This window comes from Saccopteryx leptura, chromosome 1 (assembly GCF_036850995.1).
Source record: "Saccopteryx leptura isolate mSacLep1 chromosome 1, mSacLep1_pri_phased_curated, whole genome shotgun sequence".
Lineage (NCBI taxonomy): Eukaryota > Metazoa > Chordata > Mammalia > Chiroptera > Emballonuridae > Saccopteryx > Saccopteryx leptura.
Genome location: NC_089503.1, coordinates 1,961,692 through 1,967,280, shown reverse-complemented (window position 1 = coordinate 1,967,280; position 5,589 = coordinate 1,961,692). Strand labels below are relative to the sequence as shown.

Here is a 5,589-nt window from a genome sequence, read left to right as displayed (position 1 = left end):
CGCCCAGTGTCCCCAGTTTCGCCCGCGCGGTGTCCCGGGTCATCCCGCCCAGTGTTCCCAGTTTCGCCCGCGCGGCGTCCCGGGTCTTCCCGCCCAGAGTCCCCAGGTTCTCCCGCGCGGCGTCCGGGTCCTCTCTCCCAGAGTCCTCAGATTTGCCCGTGCTGTGTCCTGGGTCTGCCCTCTCACGGTCCCCAGGTTCGCCCGTGGAGCATCCCGGGTCACCCTGACCTGGTACTGCAGTGACTTAAGAGAGTCCCTATGGAGATGGATAAACTACCTCACGCCATCCCATCTCAGTCACTAAAACATTGAACTTGGGGCAACAAGAGGGAATATTTGGGGCACTGTGGGGGATCCCCATGCCTGATGTCTATGGGGGCTTGATCTCAGGGGGAGACCTCCCCAGGGAGCCTCTTCCGGTGGCACAGGGTCCTGGGGACCTCCCCCAACCAACTCAGGAGGATTCCGGGGTCTTCCCCGTTGCTTGGGCTCCAACGCCCTGAGCTGATCGCAGCTCTGAGTCGCGCGTTATCTGTGGTGCGTGTGGAGACAGCAGTGACCGCCAGGTGGCAGACCCAGCTGATGTCCCCGCTTTGGAGTCCGCTTAGCGCCAAACGCGGGGATCTGTCTTGTCCTAACTTTGAGGTCCACACACGACTAAGTCTGAGTTTTTCCACAGTGAATCGTGGGTTCCACCATGACAAAGGTTTGGGGTCAGGTCTTGCTGGGGCGGCAGCCTGCCCGCACGTCAGCGCAGAGTCCGAAGAACAGAGGATCCGCCCGAGCCCCCTCCGGGGCACCCTCAGCCCCGCTGAGTTTCCTCCCGGTCCCTTGCCTCGGCATGGCCTCCCTAGGACGCCCACATCGTAGACTCGGTGGGCTCACCCTAAGGACCTCAGGACTCCGAGTCCCCCCCTTCCCTAAGGCTGTCGGTCACTCGGGGACTAGATGGCCAGGCGCGGCCGGGAGAGGACACCGAGCTCTCGGGTCTTTGTTCCGTTCTCGAATTGTCGGTGCTCCGGGGGGCGGTGGGGACAGAGCCGTGAGGCGTCAGGCGTAGTCACCAAGTGCGCCCGAGCGCGCGAAGCACAGTATGTGTGTGGAGGGGAGGTTTGCCGCACCCACAGAACGGGACTGTGGCTCTGTGGGGACTCCGCGCGCCCCGACCCCAGCGGGAGCCTGCCCCGTGGAAGCCACTGTAGTCGCAAGCACCCCCGTCAAGCAGACAGCCCTGGAGCTGGGACCTGGCCGTCCGCCCCGTTCTGCTCAGAACCCCTGGCGCTTCCCGGAGCTCAACCCGAGTCCTGACCTCTGCCCCGACCCCTACTCCTCTGCTCCCCGTGCACCCCGGGGCCCGAGGGTGGACGTGTGGTCTCCACCACCGAGGTGGTGGACGACGCGGTCCCGAGAGCCACCCCAAATCCCTGGGTCTAGCCGGGACTCTCGATCCACGGGGCAGGGTGCTGGCTGGACGGGTGGGGGCGGGTGGCGCGCGCTCGGTCTGCCCGGAGGGCACCCCCTCCCCCCCTGGCTTCCACCCAGGAGGGAGGGGGGCCGTGTGGGAACAATGCCAAGCGCTGTTTCCCCGGGGCTGCCAAAGGAAGGGTGCGGGGAAGGCTGTCTTTGGAGAATTTCGGATCGGGTGAGGAACGTGCGCTGGACCGTCTCAGGGCGGGAGGTGGTCCTGGCGGTGGTCCCAAGGACGGTCCCCGCTGTGATTGGTTGGCAGGGCATGGGCGGGAATCCTGGGCGGGGCCGACCGAGTTAGAAAAAGCCCGGGCTAGGGCCGGGGAACAGGGCGCGGGAGGGGGTGGGGGCACGATGGGGCAGCCCGAGGGGAACTGGGGGAACTGGGGGAGCGGGGGAGCCGAGGGGTAACGGGGGGAAGATGGGGGACGGGGGTGCGGGGGGAGTCTGCGCGGGCCAAGGAGCACCTTGGAAACCCAGAGTCTGGCAGGAGCGGCAGTCGGTCGAGGGGCTGGCGGGGTCCCGGGAGTGTGGAGGCAGAGTGGCGTGGGCTCCTGGAGGCAGGGAGACATCCGTGATGGGTCCCCGCTAGGGGTGCGGAGGGAAGAAGGGGGAGCCAGACATTCATCCCGGTCAATTTTGGTTTCAGGACGTGGCGGCTGGCGGACGAGGGAAAAGTGGAGAGAGAGAGAGACAGGGGTTCGCCCGGGCTTGGGCGGTGGCGTAGCTGGCAGCCACAGGCAGAGGAGGACCGCGGTCTGCCGGGCACGGTGAGTCCCCTTCCCCTCGCGGACTTGCTTCCCCTCCTGGCCTTCTGCACCAAGAAGGCGTCGAGGGCGGAGTAAGGACCGCGAAAGGAAGAGGCTGACCTCCCGGCAGAGCGACAGGAGGCAGGCAGAGCGGACAGCACAGGTGACATCGTCTCAGGGGGAGCTGAGACCAGGCAGGCGGGCGGGGGGAGCCCCACGGGCTCGCCCCCGTTTGGAAAGAGGACATCAAGAAAGCCAGGAAGAGCCGAGACAGGGCTGCCAGTGAGGGTGGGGACGAGGGCCGCATGATAACATCGCATGCGGAGAGCACACCAAGCCCGGGTCAAACAGGACTGACAGTCGGGGACTCTCAACACACAGAAGGGTCCCCAGCCACCACTTCATCCCACCGTTATCACATCTAGAAGCAGGCACAGGAGTGGTTCTGGCACGGGCCTCCCACCACGGGGCCCGTGCCAGAACCTGGAAGGCAGGAGGACGAGCAGGAAGGCGCAGTGCGCGGGGAGGACCCGCAGAGGGACACCACCTGGTGCAGGGACGGCGGCGGCCACCGGTCTGGGCTCCAGAGGTTTCCGCAGCAAGTAGGCTGCCGGGGCCCAGCCTGTGGACGCGCCGCCGTCCCCACGTGGCACTGTGTCCCGGGGGGCGTGCACGGGGAAGGCCCACAGTGTGTATCTCGTCACACTGTGCGCCTCCGCCGTGCAGCCCCCCGGGATTGGCAGGATTAGACAGTTACAGCATCCAGGGGAGTCAAGGGTACAGGCGAGACCAGGCTAGGCGAGGCGGGCAGGGTGGCGTGAATGACAGTGGGGGGAGGGAGGTCGGGGCGCAGGCAGGGGTGAGGCGTGGCAGCCTGGCAGCCATCCAGGTGGGGCACTGGCCTCCAGAGCCCGCGTGGCCAAGGCGGGCCGGCGGGCGGGGACGGAGCAGAGATCGGTGCCTCCGCGCTCAGAACGGAGACCAGGTGAGCATCCTCCGACCCGCCCCGCCCCTGCCCCGCCCTCTCCCTCCCTGTGTGAACTCTGCCCACCAACCAGGGTCTTCTCTCCACTCTCCCTACAGCCAGGTCTCTAAGTGGGGGTGACGAGCCCGCCAGCCACCGAAGGCTGGGCGCCAGGAGGTGCGCAGAATGACATGACATGGTCCGGTGTGACGGCGGCAGAGGACAGCGAAGCCGTCCAGCCTTCCCGGTGAGTGCCAGGGACAGGGCGTGGCCCCCAGACCCGCGGACCGTGGTCCCCTCACACCTGACTCCTGTTTTTTTACTTTTTTTTTCTCTCTCTCTCCCATAGAACCACTCTTGGCTGGAACCGCGGGGACGCAGAGCGCCCAGCAGTCTCTGTGCCCTTGACTTTTCTGGAAGGAGTCGACACGCCCGCTGCTCTCTGGACTTCAAGAACCCTCAAGATGACAAGGTGAGCGGCTCCCCGCCCCTCACCCCCTCCGGGGGGGGCGCACAGGGCAGAGCTGAGCGACGCTTACTCTGTGCTCCTCCCCACAAGAAAATGGTGCTACCCAGCTCATGCCTGGGACTTGGAACTCCGGACTTCTTCAAGTCCTTCTAGCTCTGACCCAAGAAGATGCTGCAATCGGAACCACTACACCACGCAACTCAGGAACCGGCTCCAGAAGGTGAGCAGCGGGCACGCCTGGGCTCTCCCCCCCCCCCCTTTCTGGAAGCTTGCCCGCCCGCCCGCCTTGGACCCCACCCACCCACGTGTCTTGTTGCCCTCTGCAGGTTAAGTCGAAGGCACCGAGATCGCTGGACACCAGTACCACCAGCCGCGGGCAGCGCCCCTCCCCGCGGCGAGACCGCCCCCCACGGCGAACACCATCAGCAGCAGCCACCCCTGCTGAAGGCTGGGGAGACCACCGCCCCCAGCCGCGCCCCCCAACACCACCACACTCCCTCCTCCCCTCTTCTTCTTCAGACTTTTCTATGTCTATTTTTTTTTTCCTTCCTAACTTCTCTCTCTGTCCTTTGCTCGGAGGCTCCAGGCAGCCAGGATTCTGTTTCCCCTAACCCCCTGACTCAATTTGCACTATAAGTCGTTTGCACTGGTTTGGAGTCCTGGACGGGCCTGGAGCCCACCCGACAACGAGTGCGTGCGTGTGTGCTTGTGTGCGTGTGTGAGCCAACTGCCGAGTGTGCCGCGCCCGCGACACCCCCGCCATCCATCTCTCTGGGGGTGACGGGGTGCGGCGGAGCGAATGGGACCCTGCCCCCACCCTCGCCTAGTCTGGACGCTCTGACCATCGGGAGCGACCACAAACATTGCGTTGTGCGTCCATCTCGCCTGTACCCCTCCTCACCAGGGCTTCACCAGACGCCCTGGCCACATTAATAAATACAGTTACAGCACTTGGGTCTCAGAGCGGATTTTTTTCCTGGGGGGGTGGGGTGGGGGTGCCCCTTGGAAATGGGGAACAAGGGGATGGGGAGGGGGGCACAGCCATATGAGCTGAGAAGACAGAAGAACGAGGGGGAGCATGAGGGATGGGGAGGGGGGCACAGGGTGGGTGGGGCGGGCAGGGAGGGTCCTAAATATCATGAGGGCGGGGGGAGGGGTCCCTGCAGGGAGGGGTGGGGGGCTGGGGAGGTGGCGAAGGAAACTCGCAGCCATGAGGGGGTTGGGGCCCCACTGAGGTCTCTAAAGCTCCATCCTGCTGCACAAAGTGCCTCGTGGAAGAGGCCCCAGGCCTCCCTGAGCCCCTTGGCCCAGGTCCCAAAGGCCTGGCTTAAGGCTGTTAGCTCGAGGGGGAGTGGGGGAACATGGGGTGCTCAGGAGGCACAGAGACGGCTCTGCAGAGAGCAGGAGGGGGGAAGAGGCCCCACCAGTCACAGAAGAGGGGTGGGGGCAGGCAGAGCAGGGGGTGATGAGGGGAGAGCTGAGGGAGGGGGGACCAGGAGGTGGGGGCGGGGGGGCGGCAGGACCGGATGGAGGAGCTGAGGGGGCTGGGTGGGGGTCCGCAGGGCCGTGGGGTGTACGTGCGGCCCTTCCCCCGCCTTGGTTCCTTTACAGCTGGGGGGGGGGGCCTCCGAGCTGGGCGGGCGCGCTGCCCCTGAGCCCCAGCCTCCCAGCCCCTGGGCCCCCCGGCTGCGGCCGCGCAGACGCTGGCTTGGAACCGGAGGAAGCCGCTGCTGGAAATGAGCTTAGGGGTCCTGGCCCCTCCCTTTGCTCAGAGCCAGGAAATGCCTGAGCTCCAGATAAAGACCAGAGAGCAAAGCCTGAGAAACACCCCCCAGCAGCCCACCTCCCCGGGGTCTCCCCGCGGGCCCCTGCGTCCGGCCGTCCGGCCACATGGGCTCCAGGCCCCTCTCCGGGTCCCTCGTCCTTCCCGGCCCCTGACA

At 66.1% G+C, this 5,589-nt stretch overlaps 1 long non-coding RNA gene across 1 annotated transcript; it reads left to right on the top strand.

Annotated features, from left to right (window-relative positions):
- Positions 1-1,900: 1,900 nt before the first annotated feature.
- LOC136400284 (uncharacterized) lies at positions 1,901-4,599 on the top strand. Its single transcript, XR_010750282.1, has 5 exons — positions 1,901-3,201; positions 3,300-3,427; positions 3,530-3,652; positions 3,740-3,869; positions 3,976-4,599. It is a non-coding gene; the product is annotated as an uncharacterized lncRNA (long non-coding RNA).
- Positions 4,600-5,589: the final 990 nt, after the last annotated feature.